Below are 17,194 nucleotides of genomic sequence, written 5' to 3'. Positions count from 1 at the left end.
CGAGATTTCCGATAATATTCCATATTTACCCTCTGTTGGAAAGAACAACCTACTAACAGATTTTCTTAAGGATAGAATTACAAAGGAACATTTTTGTCCGGTATCAATGTGATATTCATAACAAACGAAAAACGAAATGATCGTTCGGTAGACATAATCGATAGAGGGAGGCTGCTAAATTTGAATTTAGCATGCTATTAAATTTATGTCATGTCATTCTAATACGAGCAATACACTAATCGTTGGAATAATTGGATTATGGTGAATTAATGATTCCGAAAAATTTTCAAGAAATCCAGAGACCAAGAACCGATAACGGACGAGGTATTCTCGTCTTGAATGAATCAAACAAAAATCTGATATTTTTTTCTCCCAAAAAAAATGATAAATCGGACATCTCGATTGACAGATTGACGGAAATTGTAGATTCGGATTCCTCATAGGCTCGAAGCAAGTGAAGAGACCTCATAAAATCGACTGAAAAACTAGTAGATTTTCAGCGCGAATTTCGGGAAAAATGACAAGTTTAAGGTTTTTATATGCAGTGAGGAATAAGGTGTTTTGAAAATGAATTGCGGCATGCTATTCTAACGTATGTCGACATGAGAAATATAAATACGGCAATTTCAGTTAGGAATAAATCGCATCGGGATGTACTTGATTTTTCACTTCTTAGATCAATAAATTAGGGACAACTTGTTTAATTTTGAACCTGCAGATTGACAATTTATCCCAAACCCCATAGTTCTTGGATTACGCCACAATTTCGAAAAGTCGTCTTTATTCCTAGAAAATGAAACGACGCCGCAGAAACAAATAGCAGAAAACTTGTTCAAAAATGATAATAAAACACTTGGCACCCCTGCTCAGTTTCCCATAGAAAAAGAACACGGAAATTTTTTCCACGAAAGATGCGGAAAATAATCGGAGGGAAAAATTCACTTGAAATAGCAACGTTGGAAAATTCGTAGCGAGGGCCAGAAATAACATGAATTTTTTGAAAAAGTACCGCAATGAAGCTGAATCCATCCGAATGATCTTAAAACAGTCAATTGCGAACGTGCGATTCGGTATTCGGTCATCGGAGCATCTCGTACGTGGATCCTTCTTTTCCGAAGGAACGGCAGTGTGGCCGTAGCAGCCGAAGCGACGTGGTCATCGGGAGCGACATCGATGGTAGCGCCTCGGAGCAGAGAAGGAAGGAGCTAGAGAGGAGAGAGAAAGAGAGAGATAATCGGGGTAAGGATTAGTACGCACATAAATATGAAGGTACGCAGTTACTGCGGCGCCATAGTTCTCTGTTTTGATAAAGTTTTTCTGGCCGCGTTTCACACGTACCTAAAAGAAATATCATACGAATCTTTCACATATTGATTGTGAGTCCGGTTTTCAGTTCTGATTTAGTGAAAACTTGGGGAGTAGTGTTCAGTTTGATCTACATATTTAAAAAGAGTGCTAAAAAATCAGTGGCTACTGAAAGACCCATATCATTGGCAATTTCGTGAATTCCGTTACTCGGAAATTTTTCCACAAGCAGTGGCAAGCAATTTTGATAGATTTTGAGTAACGTTGAACCCGATGGTGGAAAAGATTGAGATATTTTCGCAAAAACGGAAAACTTCGATTATTTACAATTGTATTCCTCGTACTTCTGATTGAGGAAGCATGTGAGTCAAGATTTTGCGCTGCAGAAATATCTTTTATCGTTGGAATTCTGAACAACTATATTTAATATTTAAAGTTCGGATTAGCAATTTCACTTGTTAGTTTCTAACATAATATTTTCGCATTACAGATTTACCCTTGGCAGGCGTCAGACTTGCCTGGTTTTTCGCCATACGGTTCAACCTATACCTACGTTGTGCTGAGAAATTCGTATAAAGGTAAGAAATAATTGTTATTTAGTATTCGTTAACTTGAAATGAGATCAGAAGCGGTCTGTCTGAATTGCATTCCTCGAGACGAAATGCATTCCATGAGCGTACTAGTAGTATTGCCATTCTGTGGAACTTTACCTTGTGCCTCGAAAAAAAATCCTAAGATACTTTCCAAAATCTGGGATAAGAATTAGGAATTTTTGTTGAACAGTTTCCCACGCTATTTCGATGTATTTTGGTCTCAGAAATTCGAATCTGCAAGCCAGAAAATTTCATCTCTGAGATTGAACAAGTTATAGCCAATTTATCGATCTGAATTGTGAAAAATGAAAGATATCTCGACGGGATTCATTGCTAGCTCAATTTAATCGACTGCTTCGTGTTCGTTACGCATTTTAACGTATAGAGAGCGTCCTGGAGTCATTCGAACAAATACTTTATCTTTTGCCTCAAACAAACTGCAAGCCTGTAGCTTAGGGTATCACTCGAAATCTTATAGCAGAATTACGAGTCGTTTCTGAAGAGTTTGCCCCGCTATCCTTATTCATTTTGATCTTATTGTCAGCAATCCGAATCCGCAAGCCGCAATTCTCAGCGTACACGATTGCCTTGAGCGGTGTGCGGATAAATGAATAAATTTAGAAGCATCGTAATCATGACAATTAATAATTCTTGATAATTAACTGTCATGCTTCTAAATTTATTCATTCATTTATTCATTTATTCATTTATTTGTTTAGTCAGTTAACTGTTCTCTCATTTATTGAATTACGAATTCATACATCGCGCTTCGACGCTCACTGCAATCTTGTACTTTAAGTGATGCCTAGCCTACGTACGACGAGCGCGTAGAGTAGAAATCATAGCAGCGCATAGCGATGTAGGCATTATGTCTGAATTTATAATTCAATAAATAATTAAATAGATAACTAACTAAATCAATGTTTAAACAAATTCATATGTTGATTTATTTATTTATTCATTTATTTAGTTGGTTAACTATTTATTAATTTATCCACACTGAGCTTACGGCAATTGTGTACGCTGAGATATGCAATCTTTTGCTAAATTTCTACGACTTATAAACAAAATCCATGACCACAAAAACGTTTTGAAAATTCGAGATTTCATCTTACAGCGCGCCGCGCTCGAGCGCTCTCTATCTCGTTCGTACTCCTACCGCGGCGCGGCGTAACGCCTCACGCCCTGTGCTCGCCCCACGCTTAGGTTTCTCGCACCGAAATCCATATCTAAAAAACATTAGGCGAATGCGCTCCATGCGGAGGTCGGGGTCAAGTTACGGCTCACCCAGTCAAAACAAAAGTACAGCCGCTTACTGTGACGCTCTATGTTTACATGTGTCACGGACATTTTGACCGTCGGCACATGCCAGAATTGATACATAATTTATGGCTCTTTAATAGATGACGAGGTGTGAAATCACAGTCTACTGTTCTCAGTGTAAGCAGGTGTCGGACGAGCTGTCAACACCTGATAAAAGATCTTGTTCACACCTCGTAAATCACCCCTGTGATCCACCTAATTGGCGGTATTCTTTTGCAGTGATTTTTCCGCGAATTTCTATATAGCCGTTTAAGGAAGTAAATATGTAAAAATTCAGTTCATACTTAAATGGTTCAGAGTACACTCGGGGAGTTCAATCCTGTCGTGTTTTGCCATACTGAAGCATCGGCCCCTAGTTCAGAATCAGAGGCACCAAGTGTACAAGAAAAAAAAAAAAAAATCAGATAAATTTTTTTCGTGCATTGCATTAATATACATTATAAAAGGAAGACTGACAATAATTGATTTTCGAGCTCAAGATAATTAACACAATTTTTCTGTTCACCGAAACACCTGATGATTTTAATTATATCTTAGTATTAAAACGGTCAGATTATGACTCACTTTTATTTTTCATGACGAATACGTGAATCGAGATATCCCGATTGGTTCTGATCTTTATCAATTTTATAGATGAATTAATTTGACTCTCACATTCGGATTTCTGAAATCAAGACACACGGGAACACATCAAAAAATAATCTTCCTATTCTTGACCCCAGAATCGAAAAAAATCCAAGGCGTACCTCTTTGGATTTTTGCGATTTTTGGGCCAAAAATGGAGTATTTTGAAAATCAATTCTGAGGTACGTTTCTTATATATTTTGACCCCAAGAATACGAATTCGTTGAGTAAGTTTAGCTGAGAATGAAAATAATCGTGAAGAATCAAGGATATCTCGACTGGCTTTATTACTGTAGCCTAATTTGAACGACGTCTTCGTGTTCGTTACACAGTCCAACGTAAAAAAAAACGTTCCGAAACAATGAAATCGACTTCTTTACCTTTTTGCCCCGGAAAAACGCCAAGCCTATGGCCTCAGATATATTACACGTTTCGGGGGGAAAAATCTTCGACCGATGAGAGTTGCCATAAATTGGTTCATTTGCTTATAACTTGGCACAGAGATCAGTAACCTGATCGGAGTTCTCTCTTTTCCATTTTTCTGTTTTTCTCACCATTTCAATTGATCATCACTCAGATCTTATACAAGCGATTCGGACCTCAATCATTCGATTGATGACAATTAATCAACGAGTACATTAATTTAGAAACAAAGCGGTATATGTATAGTAATCGAATGAATTCCAGCCAATCACTAAACATCCGATGGGGGGGCGTATAATTCGGTATATGGTTAACAGAGTACATTCGTGCCACAGGTTTTTCGTCTTGGATTCGACGGCAGTTCAGCTTCGGCGACAGGAGCGGCGACACCACGAGGGACATCAGTAGCGACCGAGGTAGCAAGGCAGGTCCTTCAGAGCGACGTTGGAGAGAGCGATCGGTGAGCAATCTTTCTCACAAAATTTAGTTGAATATTGCAACTTTTAATTTGTATTTTGATCACGCGCTTCCGACTATTCGTATTGAAAACAGTTCTTATAAATATGCTCGCCCGGGTTTTGAAGAATCCTTTAGAATTGTGAGAGATGACTTCAATTGAATCATACGCGTTTCAATCTATTTTTCGAAATTTCGATACAACTAATTAATCGATCTAACTGATACGAATTAGATGTATAGCTATCATTCTTAAAACTCCCTATAATTTTAACTAACTTTCTATACTGAATATTTCGGATCTTTTCGGGCTCTCAACAGTATTTTTCAAATAAATCGAGCAACTGTTTGCCATTGTAATTTGATTAAGTCTTCCATTATGAGCTCTGCTAAATGACGTATTGTAATAATGCACTCAATGCAGTTCCTGAAAAATTCCTCGGGAATCGCGGGATGCTTTCACAATGATTCACTCAATTTCTTTTTTTAATGATATATAAAAAGATTTATTGTTCTTATTCGTGGATACAAAAACAATATAAATATAAGTGATTGTTATATCATACATGAATTGCACCTCCTTAGAAAAAATGTTTAAAATCGTCCTCAGAATCAGATCACCCTGTATCACCCAATAGACTTGGTAAATTCATGCACCCCCATAATATAATTCATCAGACACGCCAATAACGCAAGACAATAATTTATTATCACAACTTGGTACAATTGATTATAATTCAAACGTCTTATATACTGAGTCATAAAATCATTAATCATTAGGTTACATGATAGGTCATACATTAAGTCATGCATTGCGTTAACTAATTATTTCATTGTTATTTGTGTTACAGGTCGCAGTTCCTCCAACATCATTGCCCGGACTCCCCCTGTTCGTCAGGGGGAGTCCACCGTCCCCTGGGACTGCGCGGCCTCCCACCGCCCCCGGGGTCCCAGGGGACCCAGTCCCCGAGGACTTGTCTCCGGGGATTCGGTATCCCCGCTGGAGGGGATGCCATATCCCGAGGGACATGTCCTCGGGACTGGTCTTCGGGGACGCAAGTTCCCCCAGGGACACGTCCCCGGAGATGCGGTATCCCCGCTGGAGGGGATGCCGTGTCTTTGGGGGCGTGGCCTTGGGGGAATAAGCGTCCTCGAAAATCCCGGGAAAAGGAGGTCCCAAGCGGACACTTTGTTTTTCGTTTCTCTAGAGAAATCAAGAAAACGAGTGACCGCTTGGGACCTCCTTTTCCCGGGATTTTCGAGGACGCTTATTCCCCCAAGGCCACGCCCCCAAAGACACGGCATCCCCTCCAGCGGGGATACCGCATCTCCGGGGACGTGTCCCTGGGGGAACTTGCGTCCCCGAAGACCAGTCCCGAGGACATGTCCCTCGGGATATGGCATCCCCTCCAGCGGGGATACCGAATCCCCGGAGACATGTCCTCGGGGACTGGGTCCCCTGGGACCCCGGGGGCGGTGGGAGGCCGCGCAGTCCCAGGGGACGGGTCCCTGGACTTCCCCTGATGAACAGGAGAAGTCCAGGGGGTCATAACTGCGGCGACAGCATCTCAGAGTACCTGAAATATACGAAAAGTGCATTAATAATGACGTAATATAAGAATATGTTATTACCAATATTATATTCTATGTCAATATCTTAAATATATGTTATATTATATTATATGTTAATATATTACTGCCAATGTGATGTTATCATGTACTGCATTGAATATATTTTTATTATACACCAACTATTAACATACTGACTGGTGCTTATTGCATACCTGTAAACGAATTGTGCGATACTGTGTAACTTCTGCCCTTCCTGATTGACAATGAGAGTTGAATGAGTACTGCGACGAATTAGCCACCGTGGCGACTGATTGGAAGCCTGAAAAAAAATGTTCTATAAGAAATGAAGTAAGATTGTAGAGCTGAATCTAAAATATATGAATAAATAAATTTGTCCGAAATACAACAGCGGAGATTGTTTCTAAACCTCAGAAGAATTCCCGAATTCTATAGATAGACGAATTATAGTCTTCAAACACGAATTCCACTATCCCGCAGTTACGAACATTATAAGCGAATATAAGTACTAAATCAAGAGTTCATGAATGTGTAATAAATTATACCTAAATGCTCGAAATTTTAACAGAAGAGGATATTCTTTGGACAAAGTTATGGCGACAACTGTCTCCACCCTGCATACGAGTGAATTCGGACACCAGATCCAGATTCCTGAGATTGGAATCTATGAATTTATGAATATGATTTAGAAATATCGTCATCATACCAACTGATCAATTAGTCGAATAAAAAATTGATTGATCATTTACAAAATGAATGGATGAATGAATGAATGAATGCTTCCATAATACTAATGAATTATTCAACAAGTCGAAATACTATTTAAACAAATTAATTGTTTGACAACTAACAGTGAAACAGTGTGTCATAGACGCAACGATTGCTTGACGTTGAGAGTATATCGGCATCATGTGTGAATTGAGGATTCAATAAATAAATGAATGAGCAACTAACTAAATAATGAATGAATGAATGAATGAATAAATGAACACATAAGTTCAGAAGCATCGTAATCATGGCAATTGATTGATCATTCGAATAAATGATTCCATAATTATTTATCGAATGAATGAATAAATGAATAGATGCTCCGGAAATACTGATGAATCAGTAAATAATTTGAAATTCTATTCATCATAATTGATTTTTGGATGACTAAAACAGTCTGCAATAATAGACGCGACGATTGCTTCGCATTGAGAGAATATAGACATCACGAGTAAATTTATAATTCGATGAATGAATAAATAGTCAACTTGCAAAATTAATGAATAGATGAATAAATGAATAAACACATAAATTCTTGAACTAATAATTTGATTCATTTATTCATTCATTTATTCGTTCATTCGATGAATTGCTCAATCAAAAATGTTTCCGAAATACTAATATATCAATCAACAGTCCAAAATTCGTGATGATCAATTGTTTGATAAATAACAGTGAAACAGTCTGCAATCATAGACGCGACGATTGCTCTACGTTAAGACTATATCGGCATCATGTGTGAATTGAGGATTCAATAAATAAATGAATGAGCAACTAACTAAATAATGAATGAACGAATGAATAAATAAATGAACACATAAGTTCAGAAACATCGAAAAAATACCGACTGATCAATTATTGGAATGAAAGATTCAATAATTATTTATCGGATGAATGAATGAATGAATGCTTCAGAAATACTGATGAATCATTAAATAATTAAAAATACTATTCATTATAATTGATTGTTTGATTACTAAAACCGTCCGCAATCATAGATGCGACGATTGCTTTACGATGGGAGTATATATAGGTATCATGTGTGACTGCATAATTCGATGAATGAATAAATAGTCAACTTACAAAATAAATGAATGGATGAATAAATGAATGAATGAATAAGTGGACGAATGAATGAATGTATAAATGAATGAACACATAAATTCTCGAACTAATAATTTGATCCATTTATTCATTCATTCGATGAATTGATCAATCAAAAATGTTTCCGAAATACTAATATATCAATCAACAGTCCAAAATTCGTGATGATCAATTGTTTGATAAATAACAGTGAAACAGTCTGCAATCATAGACGCGACGATTGCTCTACGTTAAGACTATATCGGCATCATGTGTGAATTGAGGATTCAATAAATAAATGAATGAGCAACTAACTAAATAATGAATGAACGAATGAATAAATAAATGAACACATAAGTTCAGAAACATCGAAAGAATACCGACTGATCAATTATTGGAATGAAAGATTCAATAATTATTTATCGGATGAATGAATGAATGAATGCTTCAGAAATACTGATGAATCATTAAATAATTAAAAATACTATTCATTATAATTGATTGTTTGATTACTAAAACCGTCCGCAATCATAGATGCGACGATTGCTTTACGATGGGAGTATATATAGGTATCATGTGTGACTGCATAATTCGATGAATGAATAAATAGTCAACTTACAAAATAAATGAATGGATGAATAAATGAATGAATGAATAAGTGGACGAATGAATGAATGTATAAATGAATGAACACATAAATTCTCGAACTAATAATTTGATCCATTTATTCATTCATTCGATGAATTGATCAATCAAAAATGTTTCCGAAATACTAATATATCAATCAACAGTCCAAAATTCGTGATGATCAATTGTTTGATAAATAACAGTGAAACAGTCTGCAATCATAGACGCGACGATTGCTCTACGTTAAGACTATATCGGCATCATGTGTGAATTGAGGATTCAATAAATAAATGAATGAGCAACTAACTAAATAATGAATGAACGAATGAATAAATAAATGAACACATAAGTTCAGAAACATCGAAAGAATACCGACTGATCAATTATTGGAATGAAAGATTCAATAATTATTTATCGGATGAATGAATGAATGAATGCTTCAGAAATACTGATGAATCATTAAATAATTAAAAATACTATTCATTATAATTGATTGTTTGATTACTAAAACCGTCCGCAATCATAGATGCGACGATTGCTTTACGATGGGAGTATATATAGGTATCATGTGTGACTGCATAATTCGATGAATGAATAAATAGTCAACTTACAAAATAAATGAATGGATGAATAAATGAATGAATGAATAAGTGGACGAATGAATGAATGTATAAATGAATGAACACATAAATTCTCGAACTAATAATTTGATCCATTTATTCATTCATTCGATGAATTGATCAATCAAAAATGTTTCCGAAATACTAATATATCAATCAACAGTCCAAAATTCGTGATGATCAATTGTTCGATAAATAACAGTGAAACAGTCTGCAATCATAGACGCGACGATTGCTCTACGTTAAGACTATATCGGCATCATGTGTGAATTGAGAATTCAATAAATAAATGAATGAGCAACTAACTAAATAATGAATGCATGAAAATGAATCAATCACATGTGATTTCATAAAAATTATGTATAAATTAATGAACCAATAATTGAATAAATAGATGAATAACTGAATGACTGAATGAATGCTTTCGAAATACTGATAAATTATTGAACAGTTTGAAATACTATTCATCATAGTTAATTGTTTGATTACTAAAACAGTCTGCAATCATAGACGCAACGATCGCTCCACATCGACAGTATAGCGGCATCATGTATGAATTTAAGATTCAATAAATAGATAAATGAATAACTATCTGAATGAATGAATGAATAAATAAATGAACACATAAGTTTAGAAGCATCGAAAGCATACTAATTAATTAATGTACGCTGAGATATGCCTAGCGACGTACGGCGAGCGCGTAGAGTAGAAACCATAACTAGATTAAAATACATGAGGATAGAGAGGCAAACTCTTTAGAAACGACTCGTAATTCTGCTATAAGATTTCGAGTGATACCCTAAACCACAGACTTGGAGTTTTTTGAGGGCAGAAGATAAAGTATTTGTTCGAATGATTTCAGGACGCTTTCTCTACGTTGAAATGCGTATCAAACACGAAGCCGACGATTAAATTGAGCTAGCAATGAATCCCGTCGAGATATCTTTGATTTTTCACAATTCAGATCGATAAATTCGCGATAACTTGTTCAATCTCGGAGATGGAATTTCCTGGCTTGCAGATTCGGATTTCTGAGACCAAAATACATCGAAATAGCGTGGGAAACTGTTCAACAAAAATTCCTAATTGTGATCTCAGATTTCGGAAAGTATCTAAGGTTTTTTTTCGAGGCAAAAGGTAAAGTTCCACAGAATGGCAATACTACTAGTACGCGCATAGAATTCATTTCGACTCGAGGAATGCAATTCAGACAGACCACTCGTGATCTCATTTCAAGTTAACGAATACTGAATAACAACTATTTCTTACCTTTATACGAATTTCGCAGCACAGCGTAGGTATAGGTTGAACCGTATGGCGAAAAACCAGGCAAGTCCGACGACTGTCAAGGATAAATCTGTAATGCGAAAATGTTACGTCAGAAACCAAGTAAAATTGTTAAACCGAACTTCAAATATATCAATCAAGTCGTTCGTGAAATGACAAATTCAAACACATGTCAAAACTATGCCAAAATCAATCAGAATATTGTTAATTAAGTATATGAACGTAGGAACATAGAAATGTGTAAGGAACTAGGCATAGTTGTTCAGAATTCCAACGATAAAAGATATTTCCGCAACGCAAAATCTTGACCCCCCTGCTTTCCCAATCAGAAGTACGAGGAATACAATTGTAAATAATCGAAGTTTTCCGTTTTTGCGAAAATATCTCAATCTTTTCCACCATCGGGTTCAACGTTACTCAAAATCTATCAAAATTGCTTGCCACTGCTTGTGGAAAAATTTCCGAGTAACGGAATTCACGAAATTGCCAATGATATGGGTCTTTCAGTAGCCACTGATTTTTTAGCACTCTTTTTAAATATGTAGATCAAACTGAACACTACTCCCCAAGTTTTCACTAAATCAGAACTGAAAACCGGACTCACAATCAATATGTGAAAGATTCGTATGATATTTCTTTTAGGTACGTGTGAAACGCGGCCAGAAAAACTTTATCAAAACAGAGAACTATGGCGCCGCAGTAACTGCGTACCTTTGTATTTATGTGCGTACTAATCCTTACCCCGATTATCTCTCTCTTTCTCTCCCCTCTCTAGCTCCTTCCTTCTCTGCTCCGAGGCGCTACCATCGATGTCGCTCCCGATGACCACTCGCTTCGGCTGCTACGGCCATACTGCCGTTCCTTCGGAAAAGAAGGATCTATGTACGAGATGCTCCGATGACCGAATACCGAATCGCACGTTCGCAATTGACTGTTTTAAGATCATTCGGATGGATTTAGCTTCATTGCGGTACTTTTCCAAAGAATTCATGTTATTTTTGGCCCTCGCTGCGAATTTTTCAACGTTGCTCAATTGCCTCCAAGACCGATTCTGTTATCAGAAGAACCGGATAGGCAAGCAGGTGTTCCGAGACCCCATGTTTCTTATCGTGTGCATGCATTCAAGCATGTGTATTCAACCCTACTTTTTCGCCTATGATTAAAATATCCACTAGTTGCTTGCAGGCCTCATCATTTGCGATCATCTCTATTTAATCCTTCAATCTCGTATGTATAAAAACCGGAAGTGATAATGTCGAGCTCTCGAAATGATGTGACGTGATGTCCTGCTAATGAAGAAAGTCAGTAAGAGGCACGTACAGACTTCAATCAACAGGAACCAAGTCATTGGTTTGAAAACTGATGTTTGTTTATTTTCAAATAAAACAGGCAGGATATATTCAACAATTGCTTCTTCCAAAAATTCATTATGAAATCACAAAAGGTTTCGTATCATTCACAAGATGTACCGCGTGTCCCAGCGTATGGCTGCGCACACCGCAGTATGGCTGATTGCCTGCCACCAGGTTCATTCACGGAGCGTGGAGCCCCTATACCGTTGACTGATGAGCCTATACTGCCCTATAGCATAAGCCTGTAATCGTTGATTGATCAATCTTCAGTCAACGCTGTAATTAACGTCAGGCAACCAGACATACTGCGGTGCGAACGCTGGGACACATGGTATATTCATTCCAATATCTCAATATTATTCCAGTAGTTTCAACAAATATAAGACATGATGACGTTATAAGTCATTCACATAATGTCAATAATTATCCGTTGTACATGTATTATAATTGGTATTCTTATTGCAAACTAGCGGACGTGAATATACCTTATCTTCAAGATAAAGAGATGCATCTCAGTGAGTGCAACGTCATCATTCAGGCACCGATCCTTTTCGGCGAGTCAGTACAACTGTTGAGCATGTTCAATTTTTTGCGGTTTTGGCACTCCAGAAGCAAAAATTCGCAGCTTTTCATTCTTCTCAGAATTTGGGTAAAAAAAAATCAACTATCCGTTATAATGGGGTTTATGACGTATTCTCAGGTATTCCGAGTCTAGAAATTCACTTATGCAAGTTCAATTGATTTACTCATGAAATTAATCGAGTTATCAGCAATCGTTAAGTTCCACCAGCAATAAAGTCAAAATACCTTGCTTGGTTTCACTCGTAGTTCAATTTGGTTGATGGATTTCTCAGATTAAAATACGGTAAAACCTTACACTCGGTTAACTCGAAAAAAATTGAAAGATTCAATTTCGGTACTTTTTTGATTTTCTGAGTTGAATATGGAACATTTCACGAATATTTCGTGTCGGATTATGACCTCAAGAACGTGAATCTGTGAACAAAATTAATTTTTTTTCAAATCTATTACTTCTTTACCGAAGAGCGCCGAAATTGAATGAGACTGGCGTCGATCTCTGGCAAAGGTACCTGACTATTGCATGTTCGAAACGGGCAACTCCACGGTGAGGGTCGATAAGTATCCTTCGACAGTTCTCTGATCAGTTACCTTTAGCTAGTAACCGTCAGCGCCGATCTTTTACCACAGGTCGGTTATTGATCAACGTGTGACTATGCAGTATTCTCCATATCTGCCTATGGTAAGGCAGATTACTGCAGATCGATTACGGCGATGCAATACTTTTTACAGATTTCTTTTCTCCATTGAAAGCAAGAAACTAAATGTTCAGAAAGATGGACAGCGAAATATTATATGTGATCACCGTAGATCGACTAAACGGATAGGCAAAAGAAAATCGATTTGCCAAATCAACTTGATTTGCGATGAAGATTTTCATATCGGACAACGAATGGAAATCGCAACTGCGATAGAGCGTCTTCGGCTGGTTTGAACCGGTTTTTAAGAATCGTTAAATGGTGGAGCTTGCAAGACTTTTTGTCATCTCCTCATCTCCGTGTACTTTTCCAACTTCAAAGGGTTCATTTCATTCACTTCTGCCCAGAAGTCATTTAGTCCGAGTCCCGGAGCAGCGGTCAAACTTTTCCCACCGTTTACAAAAAAAGTGGAAAGAAAAATAAGACGAAGAGGACGAAGAGAAAAACTTAGTAATGTATAGGAGAGAAAGAAATCTAGACCACACAGAGAGATCAACCGTACAGCTATACATGCAGAAAGGATGTTACTGCAGAGTGGGAAGTGCTACCCTTATGAATCGAAATGCAACAAGAACGGAAGGGCTCCTCGTTCAACGTATACCCACAGTTTGCCAACAATCGAACCATTGACAATTGCGGTCACTAAATCAAAATGGCGGCTCTTTTGTCGGCGACCTTCAAAATGGCGACGCCTTTTTCAACCTCTTTGTAACGATGCCGACGGTATTGTGGAGTTGGTCGATTTGAGTGGATTCGAACACGAGGGCGACAATAAGAATCACAAAGAGAATAAAGGTTCAAAAGTTATACCGCGGCGCGTAAGCCCACCTTGAAGGTCGGATGTAAAAGGGCCAGTTTTACCGATATATTTCAACTATCAATAATAAATAACTAATAAAGGAGATAAAATGACAAGAGGGATAACGGGAAGTAAAGCTTGACCGGAAACCGCGGTATCCCTGCGTGACTTACATTACACCGAGACCGTATAGTTGGATTACGTATAAGAAATGGATTAGTCGCGGTTAGATACACCGGAAAATTGACCAGCATGTCAACATATCGAGTCCTAAGTGTACACGCGATTTTCTGATGCTTAAGTAAAAACCGCCCTGCAAGGTCCCGCGCCGCAGTTGTTACGCCTCTAAAATACGGTCCCAGTCGAATTAGCAACTGGATCCGGGAGGCGAATTGATTTCTATGCTTTCTTCCCTTCGCACATTAGTGGCGGTTTTCCAAAAGAGAGAACGAAAATAAATAAATAAATGAACGGATGATACGTTCGGCGTGTATCGTATACAAAAATTTGCGGCAGAGAATTCATTTTCGAAACTAAAATTCTTACCGGTTCTTACACATGGTATATATAAAATATGTGCGCAGGGTATATAATGTTCCAGAAAAGTGCAGTTCTGTTCGTTCTGGTAACTCCGACGGTCGTAAAGCTATAACAGTTAGTTCTACCCATAAGTAGGTACGTACCTATGTGATTAGGCATCTTCTTACGAAGGGTTCAGTTAAAGAGGTGACTAAAAAAGTGACTGTCAGATTATATAGTAACGACTATAGAAGAGACCGCGCACTGTGCCGCGCTGTTCTGATCGTAATTCTAGTTTAAGTACATTTAATCAGCATAAATCAAGATAACCTTGTTTGCAAATTTATTTGCTAAGCTTTTTGTCAATTCTAATAAATTTTGCCGCGAGCATAGCTCCGCCGCTACGTGTGGCCGCGATATTGTTTCGTGAGTAAATAATATACCTATAAACACTCGAGAGATGAATCGCAAAAATTTTAGATGAAAAATTCCAACGAAATTGGATCGATTCGTTCGAAATTTCGTCCATTTTTTTCAACATATTTCAGTCTCATATATGATCAAGCTGCATACCAATTCAATGCTAATCACATACTGATTTACATTCCGAAAGATATAATTACACAAGTTTTGCGAGTATATTCCAACGAAGCGCTGGAGGACGTATACATATATGACACGCGGATCACCGCAGAGCGGTGTACGCCGCTTGTCAGTCCTCATTAAATGCTGGCAATTAACCGAAGCGGACATTATATGCTGGAGGCTGGACTCGCTCCTAAATATAGTATATTAAGCTCGAGAGCTTCCGCATAGCTCGATACTCACGAATGGAAACGTGTGGCTGATTGGTTCGGGCAGGAAAACACAAATGCGCGCTCCGCATCAAACTCTTCGCCGCGCTTTTTCTAACGAGAAAAATGACCGAAAGTCCGGAACAATAATCGTTTATAAAAACATATTTCTTCGCTATGACGTTATACGAATCAAAGATAATGGCGGTGGGACACCCGCCCACCGCATATAAGACGCGGGAGCAAATTGTAGGAGCCCAGGTTTACTGTATCCTCCTCGCAGGAGGGTAAACTACCCTGTCAAAATAGTGCGTCGGGTGAGTAATAGCGCGGGAGTGGTAGATTCGCAGTAGGTTTCGAAACGGTTACAAATATCTTCGCCCGCCCACCCGCGCGCCTCTGTGTCAATGCGAACAATTAGGAAGATCGAGTCCTGAGGGATTCGGAAATTCCCTGCCCCCCCCCCCCCCCCCCCCCCACCGTATTTTCAATTGACGTATACGCGCCACGACCTTACCCCAGGAATTCTGCGTCCTCTCTCCCATGGGCATATTTTCGCTCGATTTCATTTTTCCACCTATATCAGAGGCGTCCAATCCTTTCGTAACGATCGCCGATTGTCGCCCAGACTCGACTTCTCGGCCCTAGCGACCGATCATCCGTCTTCTCTTATACTCCTTCTCTCCAATAGACTCCGCGTTTATCACCCGCTGAGAAACTGCACCCCTATTTTTAGTCGAGGAAGAACATATTTCCACTCTAGGGAATCCCCGATTGAGTCGTCGGAGGAATATCGTTGGAAACCGACGTATATACGTATAGCTAGCCTACTTTTCCGATACTTCTTTTACGTACGTTATGTACATTCACACTTAAAAATGGTTTCTAAGAATTTTTCACACGTAGCGTCGCCTGAACCGCGTCTCATCGGACACGGTATACGCCAGGGAGATATTAAACCGACGCCCTCAGCGGCACGCTTCCTTCGTACCGGTCGCCCGATAATGCATATCGCTTAATGATTACGAGCGTTAATATAAAAGAGAGAAACGACGCCGCGGTGCGTTGATCACCTCACACCCTCTTACAAACCCTTTGTTCCATTAAGGTCGGTGCGACCACCGGACACCGGACATCGGGACGCCATAGGCAACCCACGCCGCCGCAATCAGTCCCTCGTAAACAACAATCACGACACTTGTCATACCCCGAACTCACCGACCATTACCTACCTGACTTCGTCACGTATATTTCCTGTATTACCGCATTTCATTCGCTACTATCGTATACAGTGCGCGTGTTATACGTTGTAGGTATCATTATGAGAATATAAATGATGCAACGTACACGAGCTTACATTCGACGACAGAAAATCAAAATGCAAATAGAATGTTATGCGTGCGTCGTAGAAAAATTTCAGATGTCCGAAGATCGTAAATTGTTTCTTTCAATTCAGGCTTAATTGGAGACAAAATTCCTCACTTACTTAAATCCCCAGCTGTAGTCCGTGCCCCTCTGTGGCATACAATTAGCTGCGTTAATCTGAAAGGTGATTAGCTAATATCACGAAGTGACGAAATAGGATGCTTTACTCGATCGAATAATGCGTATGGTATTATTATTATTATGTTCATTTTATTTTGTTTAAAATTTTTTTTTTTTTTTCAATCTCATCTCGGATTTTAATAACCCTGGGGTACGATTCGGTGGGTAAAAAGTTGGAAAAAAAAAACAGAACCATAGATCGGACCCGA

At 38.4% G+C, this 17,194-nt stretch overlaps 1 long non-coding RNA gene across 1 annotated transcript; it reads right to left on the bottom strand.

Moving 5' to 3' along the window:
- Positions 1–6,241: 6,241 nt before the first annotated feature.
- LOC125500780 lies at positions 6,242–12,671 on the bottom strand. Its single transcript, XR_007278243.1, has 4 exons — positions 11,441–12,671; positions 10,682–10,769; positions 6,509–6,615; positions 6,242–6,301 (listed from the first exon to the last, which is right to left on the bottom strand). It is a non-coding gene; the product is annotated as an uncharacterized LOC125500780 (long non-coding RNA).
- Between the last annotated feature and the right edge of the window lie 4,523 nt (positions 12,672–17,194).

The sequence above is a fragment of the Athalia rosae genome, chromosome 4 (genome assembly GCF_917208135.1).
Source record: "Athalia rosae chromosome 4, iyAthRosa1.1, whole genome shotgun sequence".
NCBI lineage: Eukaryota > Metazoa > Arthropoda > Insecta > Hymenoptera > Athaliidae > Athalia > Athalia rosae.
Note: the sequence above shows the minus strand (reverse complement) of the source record. Positions and strands in the feature narration are given on the sequence as shown.